Here is an 18,649-nt window from a genome sequence, read left to right on the forward strand (position 1 = left end):
AGCCTGACACCTCTGGCATGCCTTCGGCCCTCTGGGTCAGAGGGGACCCCCATCTGGTTTAATGCCGGCAGCCTCGGCCAACCCTCATGGATCTATTCTTGGATCTGGCCCAGCACTGGTCGTACAAACTCAACCTACTCCGACACCTGTCCAGACACCAACGCTCCCAACAGCACCATTGTGATCCTGGACTCCGATACGGAACCGGATGGGTGTCACCCGGCACCGACATTTGTGCCGACAGGAGCCTTGCCTCCTAGATTGGAGCCTGAACCCTATTCCCTTGGGCTAGGATTCTGAAGAATGGGAGGGATTGCTGGACCCTGGAGAATGCAAGTCATATGAGGAAGACCCTTGTATGGACTGGTGTGAGGTACTTCGTGAAGCCAGTGGACAGGATACCTCTCCAAAAACTGGTAGGCTTTCTCCCACCAACTGTGGCTATGGAAGAGGGAGCTTCGTACGCAATGGTGGTGAAGCAGGGTGGCTGAGGTACTTGACCTTCAGTTGTCCTCGGTGGCAGTCTAGACTAACATCTTGAAAGATGCGCTGTAACCTGAACTGCCACTCCCATTCAATGACGCCCTCACTGATGTCCTTTTGAGGACTTGGTCCAAACCCAACACATGAGCTACTGTGAATAGATGATTGTCAGCCGCCCCCGCCTGCTCCAGGGAACCCAAGCTTTGTCACCCAACAACCTACCCTGGAGAGCTTGGTGCCTAACCTCAATATCCCATGGCGCAATACATACCACACCCTCCCCCGGGTAGGACTTGGTCCAAACCCAACACATGAGCTACTGTGAATAGATGATTGTCAGCCGCCCCCGCCTGCTCCAGGGAACCCAAGCTTTGTCACCCAACAACCTACCCTGGAGAGCTTGGTGCCTAACCTCAATATCCCATGGCGCAATACATACCACACCCTCCCCCGGGTAGGGAATCCTAGAGGCTGGACATCTTGGCGAAGAATATCTTTTCTTATGCCAGCTTGTCATTGTGGTCTGTGAACACTGCATGCCTTTTGGGCCATTACTCCCACACTCTGTGGGACACAGTTCTGCAAGTGCTGCCACAGGTTCCCTAGGAGGCTTGGACTGTAATCTCTCAGGCTGTTGCAGATGGGAGAGATTCAGCAAAGTTCACTGTCCTCTGTGGACTTGATATGACCGACTCACTGGGCACAACGATTTCATCGACGTTGGCCCTGAAGCGCCATGCCTGGTTGAGGTTGACTGGCTTTTCGGAGGATGTCCAGTCATCCCTTATGAACATGCCCTTCAATGGAACCTCGTAAGAAAGTGGCTCTGTATATACTGGACCAAAGTAAGGTACAGAGTCCACAGTCCCCAGAGGTTTGGCAGAGGCTAAAGTTAGATTTAACCTTACTATCTGAAGTGGTAGCTTGATCGAGCAGTAAGGCAGTATCAGAGGACAGTGTAAAGCATTTGTTGTACACACAGTCAGCAAATGGTCTCATACACTCAAGAACTGAACTCTAGGCCAATTGTTTTGTATATAAAAATATATAGTTACTTTATTTTAGAACCACAGTAGGCTCAACCCTGGTGCATTTCCTGTAAACAGTTGAAAGAACTCGTTTTTTTACATAGGTGATTTTTAAGGAATATTTGTATGTTTTGAAGATCGACACTAAGAAGAATTTCTGGCAAAAACCAGGCAATGTATTCCTATGGGGAAAAATTGAGTTAACAGTAAATCACGGTTATAATTACTTTTTATGTGCAGTGCTGGGCTCAAAGGTACAGCACTGATCTCTCCTGATTGCAAGTGAGTAATTTTGTTTTTGATGTTCGGACGATTTTTAAGGAATATTTCAAAGTTGGGATGTGAGAAAGTGGCTCTATATACACTGCACCAAGATAAGGTACAGTGTGTATAGAGTCCACAAACCCCAGAGGTATAACAGAGGTTAAAGCCAGGTGTGACCTTACTCTCTAAAGTGGTAGCTTGGTTCGGCAGTAAGGTAGTACCAGAGGACAGTGTAAAGCATTTGTTGTACCCACTCAGTCAGCAAAAAGTTTCACATACACAAAGACTGAACCCCAGGCCAAATGTTTTTAGATCAAAGATATAGTGGTTTTATTTTTAGAGCCAACAGGTATCAAAATATACTGTTCTCAATATGAGAGGTCTCAGATGAGTACTTTGCAGAAAGGCAATACATTTTGTAAACACAATAGGTACAGGGGTTGCAGTAGGCAACACAATTCTAAACACAATTTAGCATTGAGCTCAATGGGTTTTTCTATATAAATACAGCTGATTACTTTGTAGATTACTCTGGTAGTTCCAGGAGTGGGTCCTAGATTCATTCCTGGGATCTAAGCTGAAAACAGAATAGTAAAAACGTGTTTGAGGCATGTGGGCTGCTGAATTCATATCAGTGCATAGATCGCCGCCTAGTGTTGGGTCCGGATGATTGCACATTGTTGTCCTGGAAGAGTCTTCGAAGTATCACGAGATAGGTGGCTCCTCCCCTGGACTACAGTGCGCATGGACATCCTCTCCATCCCCAGATTGTTTTTTTCCGCCATTGGGTTCGGATTTACTTTCTCGACTCCAGTTCGGAAACTTTGTTATAACTCTTTACTAAGGCCAAAAGGCCTTCGGGCGTCGGTATTGTCTCGTTTGGTGCCTGTTTCTTCTCCATTTCTTCGAATCGGACGTCGAAGGCAGTTTTTCACTTTCGACACCAAAGGCCCAAACTACGATGATGATTGATCGGAGCCCGTTCAAACGATGCCCCGTCTGCAATTCGAAATACCCTCACATGGATGTGCACCCATTGTGCAATAAATGTTTATCCCCGTAGCACGACGAGGCCAGCTGTATGGCCTGCTCGAAGTTCCGCTCCAAGAAGACGATCCGAGTTCGACGCGCAGCAAGACAGTCCGCGCAGAAGTCGACGCCCGAGCCGGTCAACCTCCTCGAGGCCGGTGACGAAGAGGGCGCCGACGAAGAAGATCCTGACAAGCAGTCGGACCCAGCGTTGGAGCATGACTTCAACTTCGATGTGGACGAACAAGATGAGGAATACGTCCATGAAGAAGACTTCGTCGAGGTAGGGGACGACGATGAGGCCATCGGGGCCGTCAATGACAACTCCAGTGATGAGCCAGGCCCAACCGCAGTAGCGGAGCCTACTAATGACAATACGATCCCTACGGCTCAGGTCGAGGCATCGCCGACAGGCCTTAGCCAAGATCTTACTCCACATTCTATAGCCCCGCGTCCAGGCCAGGCTAAGAATGCTTCAAAGGAGCCATCGGTCGATCTTTCAAAATCGAAACCGAAACAGACAGAGCCGAAACCGAAAGAGCCAAAACCGAAACCGAAACTACTAAAAGTGGTCGTCGGGTCGACGCCATTCAAGTCGAAGACTGTCGGCGACCCTTCGGCATCGAAAGGGGGCCTCGCCGCGAAGACTGGGGCGCCGAAGCCAAGCTCTACAGTCAAGCATGTCACCTCGACGCAGTCGGCGTCGACGTCGGCGCCCAAGCATGGCGACAAGACCAAAGGCCTCCAGACCAAAAAGGCTGTCGAGCCGAAGCTTTCAGCGCTCAAACCGCTACTGGGCAAGCCTCTCGAGTCAAAGACCAAAGCCGACCCGAAGCAGCAGGTTGCATCGATGCCCAAGGCCGTGCATGCTACGCACCGTGAGCTCGAGTCGACGCAAGGAAACAAGCATACTAGTGAGTCGCCGAAGCAGCTCGGATCGAACACTACGGCAAGCTCTAAGATGGTCGGCCCGTCCACAGGCCATCCTCCGAATAAATACGGTCTGCCACCGACGGCTCGAGCCAGCATCTCGAGCACCCGAAAGGCACCGACCCATCCAGGACAGTGTCCGCGCCTTCGAAGTCCACCCCTGAGGGGGTTGTGTTCCAAGAACCCTCGTACGACAACCAGTCGAAACTCTTCATGGACTCTGAATCGGGCAGGCTTACCATCCATAAACGGAAGATCGCACCTGAACATCCCTTGGAGGCGTATAAAATCCCTCTTAAACGGAAAAAACTCGACCACCTCACCAGTTCTCTTTGAACACGTTGAGAGCTATTCACAACAAATGGCATATTCTCCAGCACAAAGCGAGGAGGACATGGGTGATGAATATGGTCAAGCGGCCTTCACTTATCAGGCTGACACTGATCAGGAAGAACCTCAGCAATGGACTGATGCTGTAGACCCTGATGATCCACAAGCTGCACCAGACACTCAGTCTTACAATGTCAAAACCTCGCCTACTGAAGACACGGCGGCGTTTAATGCTTTGATAGAAAGGCCAGCCCTCAACCATGACGTGGAAATGCACGCAGAACCTGTGGAAGAAGATTTCTTATTTGATACTTTCTCCACCTCTGAAAGATCCACAAAGACATTGCCTATGCTAAAAGGAGTCCTCAAACATGCAGCAGACATTTTCAAAAAACCCACAAAAGCAAGGGTTATCAACCCCAGGATTGAAAAAAAATATAGGCCTGCTCCAGTGGACCCCACCTGTATCAAAGGCCAGCTCCCATTGGACTCCCTCGTTTTGGCCAATGCTCGCAAGAGGGCAAACTCGCAAACTAGTGGTGACGCTCCTCCGGAGGACAAAGAATCAAAGATCTTGGAGGCGTCAGGAAAGCGGGTGGCAGCACAGGTTGCTAATATTTGGAGGATTTCAAATACACAGGCCCTATTGGCTAGATACGATAGGGCTCACTACGACACGCTAGAACAGTTGTTGCAACACCTGCCTGATGTTTACAAAGAGGGAGCAGAAATGATCATACAGGAGGGGAAGTTAATTTCTAATGCATCCTACAAATACGCACTGGATGCGGCAGACACGGCAGCTAGGGCCATTAACACTAGTGTAATGTTGAGACGTCACGCATGGCTCCGCATCTCTGGGTTTAAACCCGAGATTCAAACAACTCTGCTCAACCAGCCAGTTAACCCAGACTTCCTTTTTGGTCCCGAGGTAGACACAACCCTCGAAAAAATTAAGAGGGACACTGACAGCAAAATCCATGGGGGCTCTGCAGTCACAGCAGTTTCGGGGCAGTTACTTTCGTCGCTCCGGTAATAGGGGAGCCTCTAGAGGACAAGCTTTACAGCAAGCCCAGTATAGCAAAGGGAGCACGCAAACCACCTATACAAAGAATACCAGGGGTGGATATCGTGGGAACAGCGGCAAGGGCAGAGGACGTGGTAATAACAACGCCAGATCCTCCGCTCCCAACAAACAGTGACGCCTTGTCACTGCCCCCCGACCATTTAACACCTGTTGGGGGAAGACTCCAGCAGTTCCTGCCAATCTGGGAAGGCATTACCACAGACAGGTGGGTGAGACAACTTATCCAATACGGCTATTGTCTAGAGCTAACCTCCACCCCCCCAACCTACCCCCAAGGCACCGTCCTATGTCCGCAGAGCACATGCACTTATTGCAGCAAAAAGTACTCTCCATGCTGCAAAAAGGGGCAATAGAGCTCTTGCCTGCAGAAGAACGAGGTACAGGAGTGTACTCTCTGTACTTCTTAATCCCAAAAAAGGACGGTTCCCTGCGGCCCATTCTAGACATCAGACCCCTCAACCAATACATACTGTCAGAACACTTTCATATGTTAACCTTACAGCAGGTCCTGCCATTGCTCAGTCAGGGCGACTTCCTAGCGACCCTAGACCTCAAGGATGCATATTTCCACATTCCCATTCATCCAAGTCACAAGAAATATCTCAGGTTCACCATCAACAATCAGCATTACCAATTCAAGGTCCTGCCTTTCGGGGTCACCACTGCCCCCAGAGTGTTCACCAAGTGCTTAGCAACTGTGGCTGCGCATATTCGGAGACAACACATTCATGTACATCCCTACCTGGACGACTGGCTTGTTCAAGCAAAGTCAGCCCAGCAGTGTGCCAGCCACATGTCACGTACAATTCACCTCCTTCACAGTCTAGGGTTCTCACTAAACTACACAAAGTCGCACCTTCAGCCCGCCCATGTGCAACAGTACCTAGGGGCAACATTGAACTCTGACTGCAACAGCGCAGCCAAATTCTGCCAGAGTCAACAGCATGCAGCTGCTCATTCAGAGGTTCAGGCCTCAACAATCACTCCCAGCGCAGGTATTCATGCAGCTGATTGGTATGATGGCCTCCTACATATTCATAGTCCCGCACGCGAGGCTGCACATGCGTCTCCTTCAAGAATGCTTAGCACGACAGTGGAACCAGGCTCATGGGCATCTAAAAGACCTAGAGTTGGTGACCGGTCGTGCATACAACTCTCTGCATTGGTGGAATCCACACAACCTTTGCAGGGGACGACCGTTCCAAGAGCCTGTCCCACAGATAGTGCTGACGACGGACGCATCTCTCCAGGGTTGGGGAGCGCATGTCCTCCATTACACTGTGCAAGGACTATGGACGGCGCAGCAGCAAAAGATGCATATCAATCTTTTGGAGCTGATGGCAATCTTCATGGCACTGAAAGCGTTCAAGTTGCACCTGTGCAACAAAGTCGTGTTGATCCGGACGGACAACATGACTGCCATGTATTACATCCAGAAACAGGGAGGCACTCACTCCCCGCAGCTATCTCACCTAGCCCAGAGCATGTGGAAGCGGGCCATTCAGAGGAACATCTTCTTCATGGCGGAACATCTCCCGGGCAAAGACAACCAGATGGCAGACCTGCTCAGCAGGCTCAGTCATCAGATGCACGACTGGGAGATTTACCCCTCAGTGCTCCAACCATATTTCCAGCAGTGGGATCATCCAGACATCGACCTCTTCGCCACAAAACAGAACGCAAAATGCCAAAGCTTCGCCGCCAGGTTCCCACACCCGCAGTCTCAGAGCAATGCGATATGGATGAACTGGTCGGGCAGATTTGCGTACGCTTTTCCCCCAGCCCCACTCATACCGCTGGTGGCGCGCAAACTGCGGCAGCACTCCATGACGCTCATCCTAGTTGCTCCAACGTGGGCACGGCAGGCTTGGTACACCACGTTCCTGGAACTTTCAGTGGTGCCTCACCAACGGCTGCGCCTCACTCCCAGCCTCCTCACTCAGAGCCATGGAGACATTCAGCACCCAGATCCGCAACAGTTGAGCCTAGCGATCTGGCTCCTGAGGTCATAGAGTTTGGCTACCTCAACTTGCCCCCTGAGTTTATGAACATCATCAAGGAGGCAAGGCGACCTACAACTAGGGCGTGCTATGCAGCCAAATGGAAACGCTTTGTCATCTACTGTTCCAACAATGACATTAATCCGCTAGATGCGTCCACGCAAAACATCATATGTTACTTGCTGCATCTATATGAATGCAATCTAGCGTATAGTTCCATTAGGATACATTTGGCTGCCATGGCCGCTTATTTTCAAAACAGGCAGCATCTTTCCCTCTTCAAAGTGCCTGCCATTAGAGCCTTCTTGGAAGGCCTTAAAAGAGTAATCCCTCCCAGACACCCTCCTTCGCCTGTCTGGAATCTAAATATCGTTCTCACCAGGCTCATGGGGCCCCCCTTTGAGCCTCTTCATTCTTGTGAGATACAGTTTCTTACATGGAAGGTGGCTTTTCTGATAGCCATTACATCGCTACGAAGAGTCAGTGAGCTTCAAGCCCTGACAATTCAAGAGCCCTTCCTACAAATTCGTGCTAATAGGGTAGTGCTGCGCACCAACCCCAAGTTCATGCCAAAGGTAATCTCGCAGTTCCACATTAATCAAACCATAGAACTGCCAGTTTTCTTTCCAAACCCAGATTCAGTGGCAGACAGAGCACTGCACACCTTGGATGTCAAAAGAGCTCTCCTGTATTACATCGACAGGACAAAAGACTTTAGCAAGACTAAACAACTATTTGTTGCCTTCTCTCCACGACACAAAGGCAACCCTATTTCCAAATCAGGCATAGCCAGATGGATTGTTAAATGCATACAAATCTGTTATCAAAAGGCTAAACGCACTTTAACAGTTCCCCCAAGAGCGCATTCCACACGCAAGCTAGGGGCATCCGTGGCTTTCCTAGGTAACATTCCTCTAGAGGATATATGTAGAGCAGCCACATGGACCACCATACATACATTTACCAAACACTACTGCGTAGATGTACACTCCAAACAGCAAGCTGCTGTAGGACAGGCTGTTCTCAGAACTCTTTCAGACTGCTGCAGCTGGCACGGGCAACCGCCGCTAAGGAGGTAACTGCTATTTATTCTATGCACAGATATGAATTCAGCAGCCCACATCCCTCGAACGGGATATGCTACTTACCAGTATGCATCTGCTCTTGGCATGTAGGGCTGCTGACATTCATATCGCCCGCCCTCCTCCCCGGTGCCTGTCGCAGCTGTAGCACTCAGAATCATTTTCATGCATGGTCATCACTTTCAGTATTACACTCCATCTCTGCCACAATGGCGAAAAACAATCTGGGGATGGCGAGGATGCCCATGCGCACTGTTGTCCAGGGGAGGAGCCACCTATCTTGTGATACTTCGAAGACTCTTCCAGGACAACAATGTGCAATCATCCGGACCCAACACTAGGCGGCGATCTATGCACAGATATGAATGTCAGCAGCCCTACATGCCAAGAACAGATGCTTACTGGTAAGTAGCATATTCCTTTTGTTATTGCAGTGATTTTTAATGAATATAAAGCTATTTTAAAAGTTCACACTTAAAAACTTTCCAATGAAAAACTGGCAATGTTATCCAATGGGAGAAAATTCAGGTTGCAGGTAAAGTAGGATCTCGTTACTTTTGTAATCCAGTACTGGGCTCCTAGGTCCAGCACTGGGGTCTCAACATAAAACAGGTAAGTAATTACGTTTCCTTATTTGGTATGATTTTTGAAGAATATTTCAAGTTTTCAAAAGTAGACAGAAGAAATTTCACAGAAAAGCACACAATGGATTCCTATGGAGAAAATTCAAGTTACTAGTAAACCCGACTAGGATTACTTTTGCTGTTCAGTACTGGGCTACAAGATGCAGTACTGACTTCTCTCCTGATAACAGGTGAGTACTTCGGAATTCGGTTGATTTTATGGGAATATTTTTAATTTTCAAAATTTCTCACTTGGAAGATTTTTCGAGTCAAACCATTCAATGTTATCCAGTGGCAGGTAAGTGAGTTACCGGTTTCCAGGTGAGTACTCGACTGGGGAAGTTAAGGTTCTGGGCATAGTCTCAGGGGTCCCCCAGGGTCATGTAGGTACATATGGTTCACCCTCGGGGGCGGCCGGGTGCAGAGGTAGTTAGGCCCTATGTTATTCAATGAGGGGAAGGGGACCTCCGGTTGGTGGCTGCTGTCTAGCAGGCCATAAGACTGTGGGAGCTGGGCTCCTTGTCACTTGCTCATGGCAAATGGGCAAGTAGGATAGGACACAGGGTGCACGGCCAGAGGTACTCGGGCGGCTGGGTGCAGGGTGCTTTTGAGCCGTCGGGCGCTCAATGTTATTTAATGAGAAAAGTAAAAAGGTATCTGAAAGAGACACGTTAGTGATAGATTCCTTACCTTAGAATATTCCCAGGCGTCAGACTGGATCCGGAAATTTTTGCGTAGCAATACCCCTGCGCGTCGGTAGGCGTCGTCTGCGGGTCCGTCGTCTGCGTCGTTAGCGCCGGAATGGCGTCGTCGGAGTACTTGGACGCCGCCCATGCGCACTGACGTCCGTTCTTCTTTTTTCCGTGTTAGCTAGCGCAGATCCAGAGAAGCTCTACCCCTAGTCATTTTTTGACTAAACTTTTGATCTTTTTGATCATTCTTTTTCTTCGAGTCTGTGAGAAGGTGGCCTGATATGCAGTGCTCACTATTCTAGTGAACACTATGTATCAGTCCAGCAACCCTTATTGATGATTGGTTGTAAGTCAACCTTATAGACCAGCTATCCTAGTAGCGTGGATACGAGCAGTCTAAGGCTAAAGACTCGAGAGGGCGCGTTAAGCCAGCTGTTTACCACACATATACCCCTTGAATACCAAGTGAAAGGACACCACACAAGTGTTATGAAAATAAACAGTTATTTATTTAAAGATCACAACAGCCCTGTACTCTTTATGAGGACAGGGTACTAAGCACAAACCAAAACTCTTACAAAAATACTTAAGTTAGCACAGTATATACAAATGCCCGAGGGGCACGGAAAACCATATACTCTGAAAGTGGAATGCGAAATTCCTAGCAGGTAAGTACAGTACTAATAGCTTTTGGAATCGCTAGGACTTGACTAGGGAATCGTTAGATTACTTCTAGGAGGCCTAGGGGACTCGGGTGCAGTGTGTGCACTCTCACGCGAGATGCGGGACAAAAGTCTATGGTAGCTAGGAATTAGAAAGTTAGTGTTCTCGGGCGAACCCGACCTGGTAGGGAGAAAACGAAAGTAGATTCTGACCCTTGGATAGTGAGGCTATGCTGGGGCACCGAAATGCCGAAGTTACCTAGCCCAGGGGCTGCAGCTGCATAGGTCTGAAAAGACGTCGGGAATCCTCGTAGACGGACCAGGAGCCGGAAGAAAAGATGCTGGCCGGTGACCAGTGAAGAAAGTTCAGTTGGATCCAAGCCTGGATCTCGAAGATAGATGACACCTGAAAGCAGAGGGGACCAAGTTCGAGACTACTAGCCAGTAGTCAGTGGGCACCAGGAGGGCACCGGATGGTAGCCACCTCGACAAGGTGAGTGGGTGACGTTTGACTCGAAGATCTCACGGACCAGGAGGCGTTGTCGGCGACCAGGATGGAGGATCGAGCTGTCCCACGAAGATGGAAGCTGTCGGCGTCGCTGGACCCAGGATTGGGCAACAAAGCCTTGGCAAATTCAAGCCCACGCGGTGGACCTAAAATGGCGTCTGGAGTGGACCAGGAGGGTCCGGGGTGCCTCTCTTGAAAAAGGAAGCAAGGGCCAGCCTGGGGCAACCAGACCAGCAGTCGTGAAGTCGTTAGGCGTCGTTCGGAAGGCCACAAGCCAGCCGGCTAGTAGCCAAACAACGCGGTGCACAGCAAACAGCAGAAGGGCCCCACGCCGATCGTGGAGATGCAGGGAGGCTGATCTTGGGTGCTGGAGCTGCGCAGGGTCGGGGCTTCTCGGACCCCAAAGCACTCACCAGTGGAGGACACGGTGGGCTTGCAGTAAAGATGTCGTGCAGTCTTGGCGATCGTCGGTCCCTTGAGGTCTCGTCGCACTCACGGTTCTCAGCTTGGCTGTAGAGGTGAGTAGAGGTCAGAGGTGCCAGGGAAGCCGGGTCTCGTCGAGCTGGGTCGTCGGATTCGTGATGAAGGATTTGCAGCAGACCGTAGTGTTCTTTAGGATGGTGCCTGCGGATGCAGGGTGACTACTCCTTAGCCACAAGGGAGAATCTTGAAGAAGAAATCGTGAAGTCCTTTCGAAGAAAGTGGTATCTTGATTCCAAAGATGATCTAATTTTAACAGGGGGCCCGCTCCCATCTTTATACTAAAAAAGGGGGCTGACCCGGTGACTAGGTCCTGCCTATGGGTGGGACTAGGTGGGGGGTGGTTACACCCCTCAGCCATGCCGGACTTCCCCAGGCCAGGGGCTGGTGTGCCCCTGGAACTGGTTCAGACCGGCCTATGCGTAGTGAGCACCGGGGTGCCACTCAGCAGTCACCTTCCTGTAAAGCCCTGCCTACCCAGGATACACAAAACCATGTCTGGGACGGTGCTAGCACCGCCCCTGACAGGAAACCCTTTGTCCAGGCTCCCCTCGCTGGAAGGACTCCCAGCTGCAGGGGGTCAGACTCGTGTCTGTGGTGGCAGCATCCATTTTGTGGAGCTGAGGCTTCAGTTAACTTTAACCGGGGTTCACAGTTACATACATGTCGTGTCCCTCTAGAAGGGTGGAATGCTAACCCCGTCGCCAGAATTGGCGAGGGGTTAGTATTCCAATTCGTATGACACCTTACTCGACATGTTTTGATAAAGCAATACCAAAGATAGCATTTAACCGCGAGGATTATAATGCACTTAAGAGTATATGGTATGCGATATCATGGAACAGCTATTAGGACTTGATTCCGCAAGCTGCAGACAGGCTCAGCTCATGCCAGAGCACCACCTCACACGATTCCAAGCACTCTGCCTTCAGGATTGTCAAGGCCTGCCATAGGAGTGACTGATAGGAATCTGTGTGTCCATTTTAGGGTTAGGTATAGGTATACTACACCTATAGCAAAGGGTGATTACACGACTTTGCCCCAGCTGTCATGCAGCCAGTTGTGTCAAATTTAAGAGGCCAGCCAGGGGTGGCATAATACATGCTGCAGCCCCTGGCAGCCCTGGGTACACCTATGCCCTGAGTTACAGGGTCTGATAAGGGGGCCCAGTACCAATTGGAAATGTACCTAGGGTACATGGAATCCATTTTAAAGAGAGAGCAGTAGGCCTGGGGTCCTGATTGGCAGGGTCCCAGGTCGACTATGTCCAAAACCAGCTAAAACACAGGGCAAAAAGTTGGGGGCAACCATAGTCAGGAGGTACCTTCCTACACAACCCCCCCCCAAACGAAAGGAGATAAGGCTATCCTTGTCCAGGTAAGCCTCTATTACCTAAGTGGCCATATAAGGAAGGACCAGCTCTGGCTTGGTTTCCCCCTGTGTCATGGTCCACTAGGCAACCCCTCACCCTAAGGGTATCTGAGGGTCTCCACCATAGGGAATCTCTGTCTCTGGTGTGTCTTGGGAAAGAAGAAGGCTGATGCTGGGATGGAGTACTGAAGTGAGGCTCCTCTACCTTTGGGCTCAACTTCCTCCAATCACCATCCATCATGTGTGCCTTTCTTTCTTTAGCTGAGATGCACTGAGCTCTCAGGGTCAGCCTCTGGCTACCTACAGCTGGAGGCTGAGTCCCTCTGTTTGGCTCACTGGAGGGACAGGTCAGGTCTGGGGTTTTTAGGCCCCATGTTTGGCTGTGCCCAACAGTGTCCAGCTGTGGGAGTTCCCTAACTGCTTTTAAGGGGGATCCCTCAGGAGTCTGTTCTATTTTCACTTGGCTAGGTTTACTAGCTTCAGTGATCCTAATCTGTTGATTAAGGGGTTCTTTTGGACAGGGGGCCCTTTGGGGTCCACCACTGGCCTCCCTGATCTCTTCAGCCCTGGGCTGACTGAGGCAGGGTAGAGAGGTGCAGGTTACCTGCTCCAGACGGGGTCCCACCTGGGAAGGGTCCACTGCCATCAGGGGCTCTGCCAGGCTAGGCCTGACTACCTCTGGGGCAGTTCCTTCAACAGGGGTAGAGTCAGTTCCCTGAGGAGGCTGGCTCTCACCTAGTGTCTGGGAGGGGGAAGACTCTTCTTCCTCCTCAATGCTCTCTGTTTGAGTGGAGTGATCCATTGTTTCAGGCTTCACAACCTCACTATCTGTCTGAGTAGAGGCTGAGACCATTTCAACCTTGCCAACCTTTTCAGGAGGGCACTCAGTCTGTGTTTGGGCTGTGACTGTCACAGCCCTCCTATCCTGTTCTGAAAAGTCTGTCTGAGCCTGGGCAGTGGCTACCACTGCCCTTCCAACCTTTTCAGGGAGGAATGGTGCTTGGACTGGGGCTGTAGCTATTACTGCCCCACTAACCTGTCTGGATAGGCCTATCATTCTGGAATGTGTTTCTTGTTCCACCTCAGCCCATGCTGAGAGTTCCAGGTCATTCCCCAGTAAGCAATCTACAGGTAGGTTATCTGTCACTGCCACTCTCATGGGCCCTGTGACATTACCCCAACTGAGCTTGACTACTGCCATGGGATGCCTTCTCTTCATTCCATGAATGTCTGTCACCTGATAAGTAAAACCAGGGGTCAGTTGAGCAGAGGGGACCAGATGGTCACTCACCATGGTGAGGCTGGCCCCTGTGTCTCTGAATGCCTCAACTTTCTGACCATTCACTAAAACTTCTTGTCTATACTTGCCCAAAATGTGGGGTCCAGTAGTGAAGTTGGCAAACCCCATGCCAGTCTCACAGACAAGAGTGTGGTCAGGGAACCTGGCTAAGCCATAGTCCTCCTGTTGGCCCAGAGTAATGCCCACCACATTCTTGGGGGCACTCCCACCACCTGGGGGATTACCACTAGTGGTAACAGGAGGTCTGGGAGTGTTACTTGGGGGTATGTTTTCCTTATTGCTATTTTTAGGGCACTTGGCATCACTTTTGTAATGGCCCACCTGTTTACAGGTATGGCAATAAGGTTTCTTCTGTTCTGAAGGAGTGTTCTGGGACCCACCACCCTTGTTGGAATTTTGGGGCCCTTGGGAAGTCTTCTCTGTGGATTTATCCCCACCCTTCTCTTGAGGCTTGGTTGATTCCTTTTTCTGGTCACCACCCTGGTTTTTAGGCCTAACCCTGGTTCTGACCCATTTGTCTGCCCTCTTACCCAATTCCTGTGGAGAGGTCAACTCAGAGTCTACCAGGTGCTGATGTAATAGCTGGTTCTGACAATTATTTAAGATTTGCTCCCTCATAATTAGATTATACAATCCTTTAAAATCAGTAACCTTACTACCCAGTAGCCAGCCTTCAAAAGCCTTAGTGGCACAATCAACAAAGTCAGTCCAATCTTGAGACTGAGTTTTCTGGGTGTCTCTGAACAGCATCCTGTATTGTTCAGTGGTTAAACCAAACCCATCAACCAGTGTATTCTTCAAGATTTGGTAATTGTTAGCATCCTCCACCCTTGTGGTGAGGAGCTTATCTCTACCTTTACCATCAAAGGAGAGCCACAAGATAGCTGCCCACTTACTTTGGGGAACACCCTGCACAGTGCAGGCTCTCTCCAAAGCAGTAATCCATTTGTGGATGTCATCCCCTTCTTTAAAGGGGGGCACTATCTTATTCAGGTGCTTTGTATCAAAACTCCTTTCCCTATTGCTAGGTTTATTGCTGCCACCAGTGGGCTGTAGCCCACATAATTCTTGCTCTCTAGCAAGGGCAAGTCTCTCTTTGGCCAGGGCAAGTTCTTCCCTTTCAATCCTCAGTTTGATTGCCCTTTCTTCAGCTTCATACACTCTCCTCTTAGGGGAAGACATTCCTCTGTGAGAAGAGTTGAGAGAGCCATTGGTTCGAAAGGATCTGTTAGAGCCTCTTGATAGAGACCTAACTCGTCCATTCCCAATGTTAAGCTGACCTGAGAGTGGGCCCAGGGGTCCCCCAGTACCAAGCTCATGTCTGCTTAAGTTGGACCTGCTTAGTCTACTGACTTCTAGCTGTCCCTTATCTGCCTCATCCCCAGACAACTCATCCTCCTCCTCAGCATCATCTGCCTCATGGAGGGGATGGATATCAAAGGGACCCTGTAAGGAGGGCATACTTCCTTCTGGATTAGAAGGGTCTGGGTTACCAGCCCTACTGGCATCATAAGCCTCTAGGAGACCAATCAGAAAGGAAGTGGTGGGGTTAGACCCCTGTTTTAGTTTCCTGAGAGTACACACTTGTCTCATCTCATGGAAGCTAAGAGCAGTATATTTTGAAGGGATGACCTGTGGAGGGTCAACTGACACAAGGGGAGACTCAGTGTTTCCTCCTGTGACCGACATACTGCTTCTAGTGTGGTGTAAGTGATGCACCTACCTACACTATGTGTTACCTACTGGTCCCTTGCTAGAGTTGCAGCCAAGGTGTGCTAAGCCTTGAGGAGCTGCAACAGCTGGTTCAGTAGAACTCAGAGTATTCTAAGCTTTAGTTATATGTACCTAACAGTACTTATGTGATCTTTCAACAAGATATTCTTAGGATACGTGTGGTAAAACAACAGCAAGCTCAAATCCCAACCGCTGCTCACCAATGTGAGAAGGTGGCCTGATATGCAGTGCTCACTATTCTAGTGAACACTATGTATCAGTCCAGCAACCCTTATTGATGATTGGTTGTAAGTCAACCTTATAGACCAGCTATCCTAGTAGCGTGGATACGAGCAGTCTAAGGCTAAAGACTCGAGAGGGCGCGTTAAGCCAGCTGTTTACCACACATATACCCCTTGAATACCAAGTGAAAGGACACCACACAAGTGTTATGAAAATAAACAGTTATTTATTTAAAGATCACAACAGCCCTGTACTCTTTATGAGGACAGGGTACTAAGCACAAACCAAAACTCTTACAAAAATACTTAAGTTAGCACAGTATATACAAATGCCCGAGGGGCACGGAAAACCATATACTCTGAAAGTGGAATGCGAAATTCCTAGCAGGTAAGTACAGTACTAATAGCTTTTGGAATCGCTAGGACTTGACTAGGGAATCGTTAGATTACTTCTAGGAGGCCTAGGGGACTCGGGTGCAGTGTGTGCACTCTCACGCGAGATGCGGGACAAAAGTCTATGGTAGCTAGGAATTAGAAAGTTAGTGTTCTCGGGCGAACCCGACCTGGTAGGGAGAAAACGAAAGTAGATTCTGACCCTTGGATAGTGAGGCTATGCTGGGGCACCGAAATGCCGAAGTTACCTAGCCCAGGGGCTGCAGCTGCATAGGTCTGAAAAGACGTCGGGAATCCTCGTAGACGGACCAGGAGCCGGAAGAAAAGATGCTGGCCGGTGACCAGTGAAGAAAGTTCAGTTGGATCCAAGCCTGGATCTCGAAGATAGATGACACCTGAAAGCAGAGGGGACCAAGTTCGAGACTACTAGCCAGTAGTCAGTGGGCACCAGGAGGGCACCGGATGGTAGCCACCTCGACAAGGTGAGTGGGTGACGTTTGACTCGAAGATCTCACGGACCAGGAGGCGTTGTCGGCGACCAGGATGGAGGATCGAGCTGTCCCACGAAGATGGAAGCTGTCGGCGTCGCTGGACCCAGGATTGGGCAACAAAGCCTTGGCAAATTCAAGCCCACGCGGTGGACCTAAAATGGCGTCTGGAGTGGACCAGGAGGGTCCGGGGTGCCTCTCTTGAAAAAGGAAGCAAGGGCCAGCCTGGGGCAACCAGACCAGCAGTCGTGAAGTCGTTAGGCGTCGTTCGGAAGGCCACAAGCCAGCCGGCTAGTAGCCAAACAACGCGGTGCACAGCAAACAGCAGAAGGGCCCCACGCCGATCGTGGAGATGCAGGGAGGCTGATCTTGGGTGCTGGAGCTGCGCAGGGTCGGGGCTTCTCGGACCCCAAAGCACTCACCAGTGGAGGACACGGTGGGCTTGCAGTAAAGATGTCGTGCAGTCTTGGCGATCGTCGGTCCCTTGAGGTCTCGTCGCACTCACGGTTCTCAGCTTGGCTGTAGAGGTGAGTAGAGGTCAGAGGTGCCAGGGAAGCCGGGTCTCGTCGAGCTGGGTCGTCGGATTCGTGATGAAGGATTTGCAGCAGACCGTAGTGTTCTTTAGGATGGTGCCTGCGGATGCAGGGTGACTACTCCTTAGCCACAAGGGAGAATCTTGAAGAAGAAATCGTGAAGTCCTTTCGAAGAAAGTGGTATCTTGATTCCAAAGATGATCTAATTTTAACAGGGGGCCCGCTCCCATCTTTATACTAAAAAAGGGGGCTGACCCGGTGACTAGGTCCTGCCTATGGGTGGGACTAGGTGGGGGGTGGTTACACCCCTCAGCCATGCCGGACTTCCCCAGGCCAGGGGCTGGTGTGCCCCTGGAACTGGTTCAGACCGGCCTATGCGTAGTGAGCACCGGGGTGCCACTCAGCAGTCACCTTCCTGTAAAGCCCTGCCTACCCAGGATACACAAAACCATGTCTGGGACGGTGCTAGCACCGCCCCTGACAGGAAACCCTTTGTCCAGGCTCCCCTCGCTGGAAGGACTCCCAGCTGCAGGGGGTCAGACTCGTGTCTGTGGTGGCAGCATCCATTTTGTGGAGCTGAGGCTTCAGTTAACTTTAACCGGGGTTCACAGTTACATACATGTCGTGTCCCTCTAGAAGGGTGGAATGCTAACCCCGTCGCCAGAATTGGCGAGGGGTTAGTATTCCAATTCGTATGACACCTTACTCGACATGTTTTGATAAAGCAATACCAAAGATAGCATTTAACCGCGAGGATTATAATGCACTTAAGAGTATATGGTATGCGATATCATGGAACAGCTATTAGGACTTGATTCCGCAAGCTGCAGACAGGCTCAGCTCATGCCAGAGCACCACCTCACACGATTCCAAGCACTCTGCCTTCAGGATTGTCAAGGCCTGCCATAGGAGTGACTGATAGGAATCTGTGTGTCCATTTTAGGGTTAGGTATAGGTATACTACACCTATAGCAAAGGGTGATTACACGACTTTGCCCCAGCTGTCATGCAGCCAGTTGTGTCAAATTTAAGAGGCCAGCCAGGGGTGGCATAATACATGCTGCAGCCCCTGGCAGCCCTGGGTACACCTATGCCCTGAGTTACAGGGTCTGATAAGGGGGCCCAGTACCAATTGGAAATGTACCTAGGGTACATGGAATCCATTTTAAAGAGAGAGCAGTAGGCCTGGGGTCCTGATTGGCAGGGTCCCAGGTCGACTATGTCCAAAACCAGCTAAAACACAGGGCAAAAAGTTGGGGGCAACCATAGTCAGGAGGTACCTTCCTACAGAGTCTTCGACTCTATCGGTGCCGGTAGGGATGCCCGGGTTCAAACCCTGCTCGAAGTGCGACCGACTGATGTCGGTCACGGACCCCCATCGCTGATGCCTGAAGTGCCTAGGCCTCGATCA

General features: G+C 50.3%; 1 protein-coding gene across 4 annotated transcripts in view; it reads left to right on the forward strand.

The window, feature by feature from the left end:
- The window catches only part of KMT2D (lysine methyltransferase 2D), a 1,692,256-nt gene that overhangs the window by 943,494 nt on the left and 730,113 nt on the right, over window positions 1–18,649 (forward strand). The window lies entirely within an intron of this gene.

This window comes from Lissotriton vulgaris, chromosome 1_1 (genome assembly GCF_964263255.1).
Source record: "Lissotriton vulgaris chromosome 1_1, aLisVul1.2, whole genome shotgun sequence".
Lineage (NCBI taxonomy): Eukaryota > Metazoa > Chordata > Amphibia > Caudata > Salamandridae > Lissotriton > Lissotriton vulgaris.